Consider the following 18,384-nt stretch of genomic DNA (forward strand, 5'->3'; position numbering starts at 1 on the left):
GTTAATACCTCCTTTCCCACCTTGCACCCAGTCACTCGTAATCCCCCAGGTCTGTGACCCTATTCACTCCAGTAGGCCACTGTTCCTGGGGTTTATGACTGGCAAAATCAGCCAGAAATCTGAGTTCGTCAGGGGAAACTTGCGTTTTTTAAATTAGGCTTCTGTCCAGCTAGATTTCTCCGCAAGTCAGCTCTGGGCAGCAGACAAATAGCAATTTACGCTCAGGTGTCAATTCTAGCCTCTGCCTGCCCACTGCCTTTGTCTCGGGGGGGGGTGGGATTACACCCTGAGGGCTGGTGCTTTACTTAAGAAAGTTCTCTGCATTTTGCCTGTGTCTGCTGTCCGGAACCTCTGTTTGCCCAGAGAGATGGGGCTGGAATGGCGTCAGTTTGCAGCTCAGGATGCCACTGTTGTTGTATTGGTGTCCCCTGAGCCGATTTTCTTCTCCTCATGCCTGTACCACAGTCAACGCAGAACAGCACCAGCCCTTTCCCCCTCCACTTCTCTCAAAGAGATGCCCAAGAATCTGAATTCCATAGGTAACAAACCTCCAGACCTCGGAGTGGGTGGGTGGGGACTCCTCAGAGTTCAAAGTTGCAGGTGGGGAATATATACAGTTTTATACAGTTTTACAGTTTTATGCCTGGCCGGAGGGTGCCATGGCATGCCAGCAGGGGTAGAAGGTCCAGTTTTTAGGGGGTCTCTTCCGTGGGATAGAGTGGGAGGAAGTTTGAACTCTGCTCACTTGTTTGCATGGAGTAAACTGCGAGCCCTTGTTGTGGGGGAGGGGACTCCTGACCGATTGGTGGTGGATTTTGTACCTTTTGGTTGTATTTTTGAGGTCGCAGCTCACCTCAGGAAGGTTGAAGTGTGCTCTTCAATCTTCTCTCTTGGCTCTGCTCCAAATCATCAGCTAACTTGCTAAACTTCTGTCCTTTAAGTCTCCTTCTGGACGGGAGCTTCTGTAAAAAGCCGGCTGCAGTCTGCCATCTTGGCTCAGCCCCCCTCATTAGTATTTTGATAGGCATTGCATTAAATGTGCAGATCACTTTGGACAGGGAAGCCATTTTAATTATATTGAATCCAGAAATATTGAATATCTTTCCATTTATTTGTGTCTTTAATTTTTTCATCAATGTTTTATGGGTTTTAGTGTAGAGATCTTTTACTTCCTTGGTTATGTTTACTACTAGGTATCTTTCTTTTTGTAGCTATTGTATGGAATACAATAGCTGTAATGGAATTTTTTTCTTGATTTCATTTTTAGGTAGTTCACTATTAACCTATAGACACACTATTGATTTTGGGGTTTTGATTTTGTATCCTGTAACTTTACTGAATTTGCTTATTACTTCTAACAGGTTTTTTGGCTTACTATTTCTAACAGTCTTCAGGGTTTTCTAATACATCAGGTTGGGTCATCTGCAGATAGGGAAATTATCTGATTTATTGGTTTGTTCCTTGCCCACCCCTCTGTGAGACTCAAGGAATCATAATGAGTATGGAAACCTCTTTTGCCTTGATGCTGTATGCTCTGAACGGTGTCTGGCACACACCAAGGACTCAACAAATGAATGAATGAATGATTAGATGGCGAGACAATATGGGTGGAGGCTTAGGAGTTGGACAGTCTGGGCTGGACCCCACTTGCCAACCATTATTTACTGACCCAATTATTTGAGCTTCCTAAGACTTTTTCCTCCTTTGTAAAATGGGGTAGAAATGGGACCTATCTTAAGATTGCTGGAAGGTAAAATGAGATAATCCATGTAAAGTGCTTCAGAGGTGCATAATAAATGTCTGTTATTATTACTGCTATTAGCTAGTTTCCTCCTTCTTCAAGATAAACAAAGCAAAGGATGCACCCTGAGAGATGAGGGATGAGGAGGAATTTTAAGGGGAGAGAAAGAAGTTGGACAGATAGGGAAAAAGAAGTCAATGGTAGGCAATGGGTAAGGGTGGACAGAGGGTAAAGCCCAGTTCATGGGTGTTCCAGGACCAACCTGATAAATGAAACCTAACCTTGAACTTGGAGAGAGAACCAATTCTCAGAAACCTGTAACTCTGAGGAACAGAAAGATGAGATTCTGAGAGTGGGAGGGAGGCCCTAGGAAGTTCTAAAGGGCACACTGTCCCCAGAACTCTGGCTATGTCCCACATGAATTTCACTTCTTAATAGGTTTGAGGTTCTGTTGTGTCTGCCTTGGATTATTTGCCATAATAATGGGAAAGCAAAGGGACAGGTCCTCCCTCTTGAGAATCTTTTCTCACACAAAAAGAGAGGTTTTAGCTCAGGGAAGACTTCCTTTTAAAAGTGCCTTTAAAACTGTTATTCTCCATAGCAACTGGAGGAATACATGAAGGGAGCTTCACCCAAATCCCCAGGTTTCTCCATATCTTCAAATTTGTCTCAATTACTGAAGAAAAGTGGCATGACAAACAGCAGCTTGCCTTTCTTTCTGAACTCCAAGACTCAATATAGTATGTTTTACAAATAGTGTGGTAATGTGTCCTAATTGAATAAAACCCACAGAACATAAAACTGTGGACATCCAGAGAGTATTTAAACAGTGACTGCTGACATCACTAAAGATTTCTTTCTTTTTCGCCCCAAAGGATTTGAAGCAGTATGACTCTTAGTTAGGTTTCCCCAGCATTTAAAATGCACTTTACCAAAACTCAACTTAGGCAAAATTTGGGGGAATATGTGGCATATACTATGTGTAGCGTATAGTGGGAAGTTCAGTACAAAACAGCCTTAATCCTGGCTTGGTGCAAGGAATCTGAGTGTCCCCATGGAAACAGAAGGAGGGGCTCCCTTCTGCCCTCCCTGAGTTCCTTCCTAGTCCCAGCTCCCTGAGTGGGAGTTTTTAGTCATGAGTCAGTGAGGACCAGCTTGTCTCTGGGTATAAACCCAGCACACCTGAATCCCAAATAACAGCCTGTAAGGTTTGCATTGGGGAGGTCTACCAACACATGGAGTAAAACTCTTCCTCTGTCTATCAGTGATGTTTCCCTGAAGGTTGACTTCAACGTGTGGGTTAATGTCATGGTTTAGCATAAGGGCCCAGCCTGTTTCAGAATGCAGACAACTACTTCTCTGTCCCAGAGAAGATCCATGAAGGTGAAACTTGCTGTCAGGAGGCCAGGGACTTCCTGTATTTTGTTCTTTCTGCTCTGGCCAACTGGGTCAGGGATAGCCACCTCTACCTACCTTCTGTAACTCCAGCCTCTAAGGCAGTGATTTTCAACCCATATGCCATGAGAGAATCCTAGGTGTGCTGTGAAAATTTTTAAAGATCATAAATTATTTTCAGAAGTTCAAAGCACAGTAAGTATATTCTTTTTTATAATCTTTTTTTTTATCAGCATAATTTAAGTGTGCTGTGGAAGTTTCACTATAGGTTCAAGTGTGCCATGAGATAAAAACGGTTGAAAAACACTGCTCTAAGGCATCGCTCACCTCACAGCCCTGTGCTGAGGCAGCTGGAGCAGGGATTTTTCTGCTGTTAGGCATTCTTGGCTCAGTGTTCAGGCCCTGTGACCTTTCAAGGGCTCACGACAATATTTCAGACCTGGGAAAAATGTACTGGCTCCTAAACAAGAAAATAAAACAGTAAAATGGAAATAAATATTTAATTAAAAGTCTGCAAAATGTAATGTAATCTCAATGAGTTAGCTGCCACTCAACTCAAGCCTTATATGGTTACACAAAAAAAAAAATGAGGAAAAAATGTATGTTATAACAAAACTCCAACTTGAAGTTAAATTACATAGCAAAAATGTATATGTCTGTGGAATGTAAATATGCTGTAATGTATTTGCTATCAAATGACTTGGGATCTAGAGCTGCGAAGGTCTTAAAACGGCCAGGACAGAGTTGGGCACTGCAGTCCCAGATTTGGCCTGATTCCACTGCTTTGTAACTTTGCCATCTTAGGCAAATCAATAAAACTCACAGAACAAGGTTTTCTCATTTGCAAAATGAGTTTAAATGAGATCAAGGTCAGTCAGGTAATTTGTAAATGGGAAAGTGCCGAAGAAATGTTTTTTGTTTTTTTAGTTTGTAAAGAATCTAAGCAAATTTGTAGCAGCAAAAGGAAACATTTTCTCATCATATGAAGACCTTACTTCTGTATTGGATTCTTTCTTAGTGAAAGAGCAGAGGTGGGGGCAAGGGGCCCCTCTCATATACCCCAAGGAAGTTATGGTGGGTCTGGGGTCTTCTGAGGAAAAGTGGAAAGTTTTCCCATTGAGACATCAATTGAAAATAGTATATATATATATATATATAGAGAGAGAGAGAGAGAGAGAGAGAGAGCATCCCTAATCCAAAAATCTGAAATCCACTAACAAGCATTTCTTTTGAGAGTCATGTTGGTGCTTACAACGTTTTAGATTTTGGAGCATTTTGGATTTCAGATTTTCAGATTAAGAATGTTCCACCTGGGCCTAGCATGATGGCTCACCCCTGTAATCCTAGCATCCTGAGAGGCTGAGCCCAGGAGGATTCCTTGAGCTCAGAAGTTCGAGACTACACTGAGCTAGAGTGAGACCCCATCTCTACTAAAAGTAGAAAAAACTAGCCAGGTGTTGTGGTGGGCGCTTGTAATACCAGCTACTCAGAAGGCTGAGGCAGGAAGATCACTTGAGTCTAGGAGTTTGGAGCTGCTGTGAGCTAGGCTGACACCATGGCACTCTAGCTTGGGCAATGGAGTGAGACTCTGTCTCAACAAGAACAAAAACACCTGTATTTCTATGTTCCTGAAAATCACCTAAAAGAACAGTAATATTATGAACAAAAACTAAACAGGACAAACTGTGCAATCCAGATAGTGTTGGCTCAACTCCCTTAATCCATTTGGTCTGTCTCACAAGGACATCCAGGCAGCAGCGCCGTGGCAGGTATTTTCCAGCTGGCGTCCCATCCCTGTCCCCAAAATGGACCCTACAGAAGTCAACCCATGTCCACCTCAAGAAATACCTCTTTAGTGTGGCCAGTGTCCTCTTTCTTGGCTGGGTTCTGCATGTGGTGAGATTGTTTGTATCACTGCTGTGTGAAACTTGGGAAGAAGCTTGGTCTTGGCTTTTGTGAGCATCCCATGGGCACCAGCTGGGATCTTCTGCTGGAACCTGACCCATGGCAACAATTCAGACCACCTGGTTGTGAAGAAAATGCAGTAACTGCCCACCTCCCACACCAATATTTATTCATTTAAAATAGGATCTAATTCGGAGCAATTCCAGCCCTGTGGTTAATTATAGACCTTATTATCCAGTAAAAAGTATTTTAAAAATCTCAGTCTGGGTAAATTGAAACACCACACCACACCCCCACACCCCACTAGTTTTCTTCAACTTAGGTTCAGATTTTCTGAGGGTTCTTGGGAGGGCTTTGCACCAGGAGTTTGACGTTCTTGCCCCCTGCCCGCTGGTTGCCATCCCTGAAGCTCTGCACTGAAGGGTTTGGTTTAATGAAGGGAGGGTCCAAGTCTATGTATATGCTTTTCCCTGCCTCGGGCACCTTTCTGGTCTTTTTCAGCTATGCACATTCTGGCATCCCTCATGGTCTAGCCAAGAGCTACTCCTTCTGGAAGCCTTTGCTGAGCTACCAGGTTACAGGGCTCTCTGCCTTCTACCTTTGATGCCCCTTCATATCAATACCACTTATTTGAGAATTACATTCTCCTTTGGATGCCATTCAATGTTATCTGTGATCTCATATGTGACAGGTTCTGGAGGAGATTTATGGACAAATAGGTCCTAATCCCTGTCCTCAAGAACGTCCAGGAACAGGTCAGAAGAGGCCCATAAAAGATAAGGCATGGAGGCAGGAGGAGGTGGCGTGGAGACCCACACAGCAAAGGCAGCCTTCAAGCTGGTTTGAGGAAGAAGAAGTCCACAAAGAGCTTATCCAAAGCCACAGACAGATGAAAGCGCTTGGACTCATCAGGAGACAGAGCACAAATGGCTGTGGCCCAATTGGATTGTACAGAAAACACGCACTGGGGCTTCTTTGACTTAATATTTTGTTTGTGAAATTCACCCATGTTGCTGCACAAAGCTATACTTCATTCATTCTCAGGGTTTGGTATTCCATTATATGAATATACCATAATTTACTTATCCTTCTTGTAACTGTTAGATACTGGAGTTGTTTCCATTTGGAAGTTACTTTGAGTAATGCCACTGTGGACATTCCTATAAATGTCTTTTGGTGCCCATGTACATGTATCTTTGTTGGGAATTCCACTTCTCAGTCATAGAACAGGGGAGATAGGACCAACTACAAAGTGTCCCCAGGGTCATCCATAAAGTTGCCATATACAGATAAATGGGAAATTATAGCTAAATGTACCTTCACTTACAAAATACAAGGCATATTTATTACAAAATTTTAGAAAGAGGTGGCTGACACATAAAGAATATTTTATAAATATTTTGCAAAATTTTGTAATGAATTTATACTCCTCCAGTGGTGTGTGAGGGTTGCAGTGTTCCATGTCCTCATCTATATTTGCTATTGTCTATGCAGTGGTATTTCATTATTGTTTGCATTTGCATTTTTCTGATTATATGTTTCTGGGTCATTGGATATCCTCTTTTGTTAACTGCCTGTCCTTGGCTTTTCCCAATTTCTATTTTTTTATTGAGTTGTCTATCTTGTTTTTGAATTTGTAGAAATTCTTTTGAGTACATTTCGGTTGATTTTATGAGTTTCACATATCAACATCCATCATATGCATTGAATTTTCACTATTTAATGGTATCTCCTGATAAACAGAAGTTTTTAGTTTTCATGTAATCCTGTTTTTCAATCTTTCCCTTTGGTCAGTGCTTTTTATTACCTGTGTAAGAAATGTTTCCTCATCCTAAACTTATAAAGATATTTTCCTACACATTAGCTTTGTAAGTTGACCATTCAAGGAATTGTAACAAACTGGTCAATGTACAGAAGTGGTCAACATAAGGAACTAGGCCTGCTGTACTGATAATGTACATGTGGTATATGTCTGGTCTATGGAAATTAAGTCAACTCAAGGAGGTGGTCATTGTAGGGAGGTGGTCAGCTATGGCATTCTACCGTACTATGGTTCACTCACTCTCTGTAGTGTAAAGTTTGTCCTGTCCGTATATGCATGAGTCTGGTTTCAGATTCTCTATTCTGTTCTATTCATTTCTATGCTCATGCCAATGCCACATTATTTTAATTATTGCATTTTTATAGTAAGCTTCAATATTTGATAGAACAAGTTTTCCCAGCATGTTTTTCTTCTTCAAAGGTGTCTTGACTCTTTGTTGACATTTTCATTTCCATTTTCATATACAGATATTCCTCAGTTTGTTGCACTTTGAAGATATTATACTAATTACTAATTGAAGGTTTGTAGCAATACTGTGTTGAGAAGTCTACAAGCAAAATTTTTCCAACAGCATGTTCTCACTTTAGGTCTCTGTGTTACATTTTGGTATTTCTCACAATATTAAACATTTGTGTTATTATTATATCTGTTAAGATGACATATGTTCAGTAATCTTTGATGTTCCTTATTGTAATTGTTTTGGGGTACAATGAATGGTGATCATATAAGATGGTGAACTTGATGGATATATGTCTTTATGTTCTGACTGCACTATTGACTGACAATTCTGCCATCTCCCTCCTTCTGCACAGACCTCCCTATTCACTGAGATACACCAATATTGAAATTAGGCCAATTAGGCCAGGCATGGTGGCTCATGCCTGTAATCCTAGCACTCTGGGGGGCCAGGGTGGGTGGATTGCCCTGAGCTCACAGGTTCAAGGCCAGCCTGAGCAAGAGAGAAAGAAAGAAAGAAAGAAAGAAAGAAAGAAAGAAAGAAAGAAAGGAAGGAAGATAGGAAGGAAGCAAGCAAGCAATTGGGCCAATTAATAATTCTACAATGTCTTCTAAGTGTTCAAATGAAAGGAAGAGCAGAGTATCTCTCAGTTTAAATGAAAAGTTAGAAATTATTAAGCTTAGCAAGGAAGACATGTCAAAACTCATGTTAGGGCAAAAGCTAGGCCTTTTGTTCCAAACAATTAGCCAAATTTGAAATGCAAAGGAAAAGTTCTGGTTAGAAATTAAGAGTACTACTCTAATGAACATACAAATGATAAGAAAGAGTAAAAACCTTTTTGTTGATAAGTAGAAAATTTTTGTGGTCTGAGTAGAAGATCAAACCAGACACAACATTCCCTAAAGTCAAAGCCTAATCCAGAGCAAGGCTCAACTCTCTTTAATTCTGTGAAAGTTGAGAGAGATAAGAAAGCTGCAGAAGATAAGTCTGAAGCCAGCAGAGGTTGGTTCATAGGTTTTAAGGAAAGAAGCCATCTCTATAACATAAATGTGCAAGGTGAAGCAGCAAGTGCCGATGGAAAAGTTGCAGCAAGTTATCCAGAAGATCTAGCTAAGATCATTGATGAAGGGGGCTAAACTAAACAAAACGATTTTGCCTCCCAGGACTTTCCCAGCTAGAGAGGAGAAATTGATGCCTGGTTTCAAAGCTTCAAAGGACAGGCTGAGCTCTCTTGTTAGTGGCTAATGCAGCTGGGAGATTTAAGTTGAAGCCAATGCTCATTTATTATTTCAAAATTCCTAGAACCTTTAAAAGTTATGGTAAATCCACTCTGTTTTATAAAAGTAGAACAACAAAGTCTGGATCACAGCACATCCACTGGCAGCACATCTGTTAACTGCATGATTTATTGAATATTTTAAGCCTACTTTTGAGATCTACTACTCAGAAAAAGAAGATTCCTTTCAAAATATTACTGTTCATTGACAATTTACCTACTTACTCAAGAGTTCTGATTGAGAGGTACAAGGAGATTAATGGTGTTTTCATGCCTAATAACACAACATCCATTCTGCAGCCCATGAATTAAGGAGTGATTTTGACTTTTGAGTCTTATTATTTAAGAAATACATTTTGTAACACTATAGCTTCCATAGATGGTGATTCCTTTCATGAATCTGGGCAAAGCAAATAGAAAACATTTTGGAAAGAATTTATCTTTCTAAATGTCATTAAGAGTATTCATGGGAGGCGGTCAAAATATCAACATTAAAAATTTGAAAGAAGTTGATTCCAATCCTCATGGATGACATCAGGGGGTTTAGATGTTAGTGGAAGAAACAAATACAGATGTCGTGGAAATAATATAGATCTAGTGGAGCCTGAAGATGTGACTCAGTTGCTTAAATCTCATGATAAAACGTCAGATTGGGAGTTGCTTCTTACGAGTGAGGAAAGAAAGTGGTTTCTTGAGATGGAAACTACTTTTGGTGACAAGACTGTGAATATTATTAAACTGATAATAGAAGATGTAGGATGTTACCAAACTTAGTTGGTAGAACAACAACAGGGTTGAAAGAATTGACTCTAATTTTGAAAGAATTTCTACCGTGGTAAAATGCTATCAAACAGCATCACATGCTACAAAGAAATGTTTTGTGAAAGGAAGAGTTAATTAAGAGAGAAAATGTCACTGTTGTCTTATTTTAAGAATTAAAATAAGTATCAAAGCCACCCCAATTTCCTATAGTCTGATCAGTAAATAGGCATCAAGATTGAACCAAGATCCCCCACTGGCAAAAAGGTTACAACTCCCTGAGGCTCAGATTATGGTTAGCATTTCTTAGCAAGAAAGTATTTTAAATTAAGGTATTACATTTTTTAGACATAATGCTATTGCATACTGAATAAACTACAATATAGTATAAACATAACTTTTATATGCACTAGGAAACTAAAAAATATGTGCGACTCATTTTATTGTGATTTTCACTTTTCTGTGGTGATCTGAAACCAAACCTGGATTATGCCAGAGGAATACTTATAAAGGTTAAAAATATGTTTGCCAGTTTTCTATATGAACAAGAAAATACCTTTAGGAAACTTAATTGTAATTGTCTTAAATTTAGACATCAGTTTTGGAGAAGAATCGACATCTTCACAATATTGACTCTGTAATTTCATGAACATGAATAGCTTTTTAAAAATTTCTTAAATTTTTCAGAATATTGTCTTATTTTTTGACATCTTTTGTTACATATACAGTAGAATATACTCAATAGTTGAACACCTCCTTAAGTCAACTTAATTTTCATAGAATAGACATGCACCACATGTACACATCAGTACAGGAGGCCTAGTTTTGTATGTTGACCATCTCCATATGTTGACTGGTTTGTTACAGTCCCATTCTGTTGCACTGCCAAGTGTTTAATGTTTTTGATGCTGCCATAAGTGGCCTTTTTACATAAGTTTTTTCCAACATCTAGTTATAGAGAAATATGATTGTTTTTTATGTACTATTTTGTACCCAAGAATCTTGGTAATTATATTTATTAATTCTAATATTTGATTTAATTGCTTTGGAGTTTTAAATGTACATTATCTCTATAGTTTATTAATAGTGAAAATGTCCTTCCCTTTCAATCCATATATATTTTAATAATCTTTTTCTTATCTTACTACAATTTTATCTTAAGTAAAATGTTGAATAGGTTGCATATGGTGGCATATGCCTGCAATCCCAGATATTCAGGAAGCAAGAGAACCTCTTCAGCCTAGGAGTTAAAGACCAGTCTAGGCAACACAATGGGATGCCATCTCTAAAAAAAAAAGAAAGAAAGAAAGAAATTGAATAGAAATGATAATAGCAGGCATTCTTGTCTTGTTCTTGGTTTTAAAGAGTAAAATTTTAAAATTACCATTAAGTACAACATTTGCTATAGATATTTTGTTGATATCCTTTATCAGATACAATAGACTTTAGAAAACTATAAAAAGAAACAAAGAAGACAGGTAATTGTTATATAATTGAAAAAGGATCAGTTTGGCAGAGGATAAAGCAATTGTAAACATATATACACCCAACACTGCAGCACCCTAAAATGTAACACATATTAGATTTAAAGGAAGAGGTAGATACATACAATAATAGTTGGGGGCTTCACCACCCAACTCTCAACACTGGACAGATAATTTAGACAGAAAACCAACAAAGAAACATTGGTCTTAAACTGCACTTTAAGCCAAAGGGACCTAACAAATATTTAGAGAACATTTCATCCAATAGTGGCAGAATACACATTCTTCTCTTCAGCACATAGGACATTCTTCAGAATAGACCACATTTTAGGCCACAAAACAAGTCTCAAGAAATTTAAAAGAATTGAAATGATATCAAATATCTTTTTTAACACAATGCCATGATGGAAAAACTAGAAATCAATAACAAGAGGAACTTTCAAAACTGTACAGATGTATTGAAGTTAAACACCATGATCCCTCAACAATCAATGAGTCAATGCAAAATTAAGAAAGAAATAAAAAATTCTTGAAACAAATGAAAATAGAAATACAACATACTGAAACCTATAGAATATAGCAAAAGTAGCACTAAGAGGGAAGTTTATAGCAATAAACCCAATACAAAAAAGTAGAAAGATTTCAGATAAACAACTTAATGATGCTGCTCAAGGAACTAGAAAGGAAAAAATAAACTAACTTCAAATTTAGCAAAAAGAAAGAAATAAAAAGATTAATGAAGAAATAAACAAAATTGAGACTTAAAAAATACAAAAGGTCAATGAAACAAAATGTTGGTTGTTTGAAAAGATAAACAAAGTAGACAAACCATTAGCTAGACTAACCAAGAAAAAAAATAAGAAAGATCCAAGTAAATAAAATCAGAAATGAAAAAGAAGACATGAAAACTGAAACCACAGAAATACAAAGGATCATTAGAGACTATTATAAACAACTATATATCAATAGACTAGAAAACCTAATTGATATGAATAAATTCCTGGACACATATAACCTAGCAAGATTGAACCAATAGGTCTTCTATTTTCTATTTAAATAAGAAGAAAATAGAAGACCTAGACAGGTCAATAATAAGTAAGAAGACAATCATTAATAAAAAGTCTCCCATCAAAAAGAAGTCCAGGAACTAATAGCTTCACTGGTAAATTCTATCAAGCATTATAAAAAGTACTAATACTAATTCTTATTAAACTCTTTCAGAAAATTGAAGAGGAAGAAATTCTTCCAAACTTATTTTATGGGGCCAGCATAACCCTGATAACAAAAGCAGATGAGGATACAACAGAAAATGAAACCTATAGGTCAATATCCTTGATGAACATAGAAGCAAAAATCCTCAACAAATACTAGCAAATAAAATCCAACAGCACAACTACTGGGACCTGATCAACTAAAAAGCTTCTGCACAGCCAGGAACAGAGTAAGTAAAGCAAGCAGACAGCCCTCAGAATGGGAGAAGATATTTGCAGGTTATGTCTCCAACAAAGATTTAATAACCAGAATCCACAGAGAACTCAACTGTATTAGCAAGAAAAGAACAAGCGATCCCATCTCAGGTGGGGTAAGGGACTTGAAGAGAAACTTCTCTGAAGAAGACAGGTTTATAGACATATGAAAAAATGCTCATCATCCTTAATCATCAGAGAAAAGTAAATCAAAACCAGTTTGAGATATCCTCTAACTCCAGTAAGATTAGCCCACATCACAAAATCCCAAAACCAGAGATGTTGGCATGGATGTGGAGAAAAGGGAACACTTCTGCATTGCTGATGGGAATGCAAACTAATACGTTCCTTTTGGAAAGATGTTTGTAGAACACTTAGAGATCTAAAAATAAACCTGCCCTACAATTCCTCTGCTAGGTATATATCCAGATGACGGAAAATCACATTATAACAAAGATATATGTACCAGAACGTTTATTGCAGCCCAATTCATAATTGCTAAGTCATGGAAGAAGCCCAAGTGCCTATCGACCCATGATTAGATCAATAAATTGTGGTATATGTACACCATGGAATACTATGAAGCCCTAAAGAAAGATGGAGACTTTACCTCCTTCATGTTTACATGGATGGAGCTGGAACATATTCTTCTTAGCAAAGTATCTCAAGAATGGAAGAGAAAGTATCCAATGTACTCAGTCTTACTATGAAACCAATTTATAGCTTTCCTATGAAAGCTATAACCCAATTTTAGCCCAAGAAGGGGAAAGGGGAGAGAGGGGAGGGAGGAGGATGGATGGAGGGAGAGTAATTGGTGGGATCGTACCTATGGTGCATCTTACAAGGGTACATGTGTAGTTTACTAGGTGCAGAATATAAACGTCTTAACACAATAACTAATAAAATGCTGTGAAGACTATGTTAACCAGTTTGATGAAAACATTTCACACTGTATAAAAAACTAGCACGTTGTATCCCATGATTGCATTAATGTACACAGCTGTGATTTAATTAAAAAAAAATCCAGTGACACATTAAAAAGATCATTTACCCTGATCAAGTAGGATTTAAACTGAGGATGCAAGGAAAGACAAAAATATGATCAACTCAATAGAGGCAGATAAAGCAGCTGATAAAGTTCAATATCCCATTATGATAAAAAGTCTCAACAAACTAGGTATAAAAATGGAATACCTCAAAATGATAAAGGCCATATATGACAAACCCATAACCACCAACATACTGAACAAAGAAAAGCTGAAAGTTTTTTCTCTAAGAACTAGAACAAGACAAGCATGGCCACTTACACCACTCTTACTCAACACAATACTGGAAGTCCTAGCCAGAGCAATTAAGCAAGAGAAAGAGATAAAGGGCATCCAAACTGCAAAAGAGGAAGTCAATTGTTTCTATTTGTAGATGACATGATCTTATATATAGAAAGCCCTAAAAATTCTACCAAAAACTCTTAGAACTGACAATAAAAAAATTCAGTAAAGTTATTAAATACAAATTAATATGCAAAGATCAGTAGCATTTCTATATATCAACAGTGGAAAAAGACATCAAGAAAACAATCCCATTGGGCGGCACCTGTGGCTCAGTGGGTGGCTATTTCAAACCTGCCCCAGCCAAACTGCAACAAAAAATAGCCGGGCATTGTGGCAGGCACCTGTAGTCCCAGCTACTCAGGAGGCTGAGGCAAGAGAATCCCCCGAAGCCCAAGATTTGGAGGTAGCTGTGAGCTGTGACACCACACCACTCTCCTGAGGGCAACAAAGTGAGACTCTGTCTCTGAAAAGAAAAGAAAACAATCCCATTTATAGTAGGTACAAAAAAAATACAAATACATTTAACCAGAGGTCAAATATCTTTACAGAAAAAACTATGGAATGCTGATGGAAGAAACTGAAGAGGTCACAACAAAAATGAAAAGACACACTGTGTTCATAGATTGAAAGAGCTAATATTGTATAAATGACTATACTCCAAAAAGTGATCTACAGATTGAATAAAATTTTTATCAAAATACCAATGACATTCTTCGTAGAAACAGAAAAAAAATCCAGAAATTCATATGGAACCAGAGAAGACCCTGAATAGCTAAAGCAATTTTGACCAAAAAGAACAAAGCTGGAGGCATCACACTCCCTGATTTCAAAATATGCTACAAAGCTATAGTAACCAAAACATCATGGTTTGGTTACTGGCATAAAAACATAGACTAAGAGAACAGAATAGAGAACCCTGATTTCAAAATATACTACAAAGCTATAGTAACCAAAACATCATGGTTTTGGTTACTGGCATAAAAACAAACACATAGACTAAGAGAACAGAATAGAGAACCCAAAAATAAATTCACATATTTATAGTCAGCTGATTTTTTATAGAGTGCCAAGAACATATAATGGGGAAAGGACAGTCCCTTCAATAAGTGATTCTGGAAAAACTAGATATCCATATGTAAAAAAATGAAGATAGACCCCTATCTCTCACTGTATACAAAAATCAAATTCATATGGACTAAAGATGTAAATGTAAGGCCTGAAACTATAAAACTATTAGAGGAAAACATTGAGGAAATGCTTTAGGACACTGGTCTAGGCAAAGATACTTTGGGTAGGATTTCAAAAACATAGGAAACAAAAACAAAAATAAACAAATGGAATTACATTGAGCTAAAAAGCTTTTACACAGCAAAGGAAACACTCAACCAAGTGAAGGGGCAACTTAAAGAATGAGAGAAAGTATTTGCAAACTATCCATTCAATAATAGATTAAAAACCATTGTGTGTGTGTATGTGTATCTCAAGGAATTGCGAAAAAAAATCTGATTAAAAAAATGGGCAGAACACCTTAATAGACATTTCTCAAAAGAGGAAACAATTGGCCAATAAGCATGTAAAAAAATGCCCACCATCACTAATCATCAGAGAAATTCAAATCAAAACCACACATTAAAATGGATATTATCCAAAAAATAAAAAATAACAGATGTTGGCAAGGCTCCAAAAAAAGGAGAATACTTGTCCACCGCTGGTGGGAATATAAATATAAAGGTTCCTCAAAAAACTGAAAATAGAACTACCAATGATTCAGCAATCTCACTACTGTGTATACATTCAAAGGAAAGAAAATCAGTGTATGAAAGAAGTGTCTGCACACCCATGTTTATTACAGAACTATTCACAATAGTCAAGATAGGGAACCAACCTAAGTGTCCATGAATGAATAAACAGATAAAGAAAAGGTAGTACACATACACAATGGAATATTATCCATCCATTAAAAAGTATAAAGTCCTCAGGCGGTGCCTGTGGCTCAAAGGACTAGGGCGCCGGCCCCTTATGCTGGAGGTGGCAGGTTCAAACCCAGCCCCAGCCAAAAACTGCAAAAAAAAAAAAAGTATAAAGTCCTGTCATTTGCAGCAACATGGATAGAACTGGAGGTCATTGTGTTAAGTGAAATAAGTCAGGCACAGAAAGACAAGTATCAAATGCTCTCACTCATTCATGGGAACTAAAGAAGTTGATCTCATAGAGGTAAGGAGTAGGGAGTAGGATGATAGTTACCAGAGGCTGGAAGGAGGGGTGGGATAGTGATGAAGAGAGACTGGTTAAAGGATACAAACGTACAGTTACACAGAAGGAATAAGCCCAGTAAAGTGACTATAGCTAACAACAGTTGGCCAGGTCCTGTGGCTCACATCTATAATCCCAGCACTTTGGGTGGGAGGATCACTTGAAGCCAGGCATTGGGGTCCATCCTCAAGACTAAAATAGAAAGACTCCATCACCACAAAAAAAAAAAAAAAAAAATTTTTTTTAAATTAGCTGAGTATAGTGACACATGCCTGTAGTTCTAGCTACTTGGGAGGCTAAGATATGAAGATTTCTTGAGCCCAAGGGTCTGAGGTTCAAGTGAACTATGATTCCACTATGCCATTGCAACTCCAGCCTGGGCGATGATAAAGACCCTGTCTCAAAAACAAACAAACAAATAAAACCCATCAAATCCTAATCCCAATAAGTTATTGTAAATTTCCAAAAAAGCAAGAAGATTTAAAATCCCCCCTTAAGAAGAAATGATAAATGTTTTAGGTTATTCTAATTTGCTCATTATATATTGTGTGCATGTATCAAACTATCACATGTACCCCATAACTATGTATAATTGTTATGTATCATTTTATGGAAAAAAAAAAAAAAAAGCAAAACACTGAACACTGGAACCAGGAAGAGAAGCCACCTTTCTCTTGCAATGTCTCTCCAGCACCCTCTTTTGGCAAAGTTCCATGTATTCTCTGTAAGGGAAAAATGCCATCGGTGCTCTTGATTTTAGGCCTTAGACCTGTATGGAAATCTACATCAACTGTCCAGCTCTCAAGACTTTGAACTACACCTCCAGCTTTCTTGGGCCTCCAGCTTACAGATCTTGGGTCTTCTCAACCTCCATAATTGAGTGAGTCAATACCTTATTGTTAGTTAATCTGTCTCTCCCCACACGCACGCAGGCACACACACTCTGCACTATATGTAGTATACTATATATGGTGTATATATACTTCTAGTTCTGTTTTTCTGGAGAACTCGGACTAATATGGGCAATGCTGCTATGAACATTTGAGAACAAGTGTCTGTTTGAGTCCCTGTTTTCAGTTCTTTGGGGTATATACCTAGGAGTGGAATTGCTAGGGCATATGATAAGTCTATTTTTAACTTTTTGAGGAACAACTGAATTATTTTTCAGAGTTGCTGCATCATTTTACATTCCCACCAGCAATGTGAGACAGTTCCAACACAAATAGGTTGAAAGTGAAAGGGCAGAAAACGATATTCCATGTAAATAGTAACCAAGATACAGTGGTGGCTATACTAGTATCAGACACAATTAATTGGACTTCATAAACATTAAGAACATTTATCCTTCTAACCCCACAAAGCTGTCAGAAGCACTGCCCAGATGCCCCACAGGCACTGGCAGACACTCTCACCAGGACAACGTGAGACTCACCTCGCTGGATTAATGTCTTCTGGAGCTAGCTGGGAAGTTCCTTCTGCCTTTATCACCATACTTCTTACGTATGTTTAGCTTTTCTCATTGTACACACTGGGAATGCTGGTCTAAGTTATTGGAAAAGGAAGTCTGGTGGGTTTTTATGACATTCTTTTGTGCCACTCTCTGCCAACCTCTATGCAGGTCAGTCACATCACCAAGCTTCTGAGAGGACGAGTTCTTTAGTCTCCACCCAAGATTTGGCTTTTTACTTCACTGAGGAGCCCAGTCTTCCTCCCTGCCCTCTTCTCTGCCTCAGTGTTATTGAAGTTTCCTCTTTGATTGTTTGTTTTTATATCCATATATTTTTGCCTATATCTCCCCTTCATCAAAATAAAGTGTTACAAGGCTTCAGCTTTCTTTCCCTTATCTCTCCCAGTTCCCATGTCCGTTGTTTCATCAACTAGAGACAGTCTGTCTTTGATCTCACCTCATACAGGTTTTCATTCTGCTTACCAACATTCCCAGGGAGTCCTCGACTCACCCAACCTTACCCCAAATCTCCACCGTCACCGATATTATTTCCTGAAAAGAAAACTTGGGGTTTCGGCTCCACTCCCACCCTTCTCTATTGAAATGCCTTTGCAGATGGTCACCAGTGACATCAGGTTGGAAATTAAAAAAAGAGGGGAGGTCATTTTCTTCTATGTTGATTTCTTTGGAGCACAAAAAAATAAAAACAAAACTGTCCCCTAGTTCCCTGCGTTCTTCTTTCCCTTTGCCTGAATTGCAGTTCTATTTTCCGCCTCCTTCCACCTTTCTGTCCATATGTCTCTCCTACTTGAGCAAGCTGCTTTTCTCACATTCCTCATAAGACAAATATAATTGCAGAGTTTCTGCAGGGTCTTTGGGCAGATGGATGGTTCTGCTGTGGGAAAGCCAAGCACCTCGCAGGTGGGCCCAAGGCATGTCCTTGAGCTGGGAAAAGAAAGGGAAACAAACTGTTCTGCCTGAAAACGTAAAAAGCTCTTTCAGTGATGGGAATGTTTTTGCAAGTTATATGGCCTTTTTTTTTTTTTTT

This window comes from Otolemur garnettii, unplaced genomic scaffold (assembly GCF_000181295.1).
Source record: "Otolemur garnettii isolate 467f Iridium unplaced genomic scaffold, OtoGar3 scaffold00079, whole genome shotgun sequence".
NCBI classification, from domain to species: domain Eukaryota; kingdom Metazoa; phylum Chordata; class Mammalia; order Primates; family Galagidae; genus Otolemur; species Otolemur garnettii.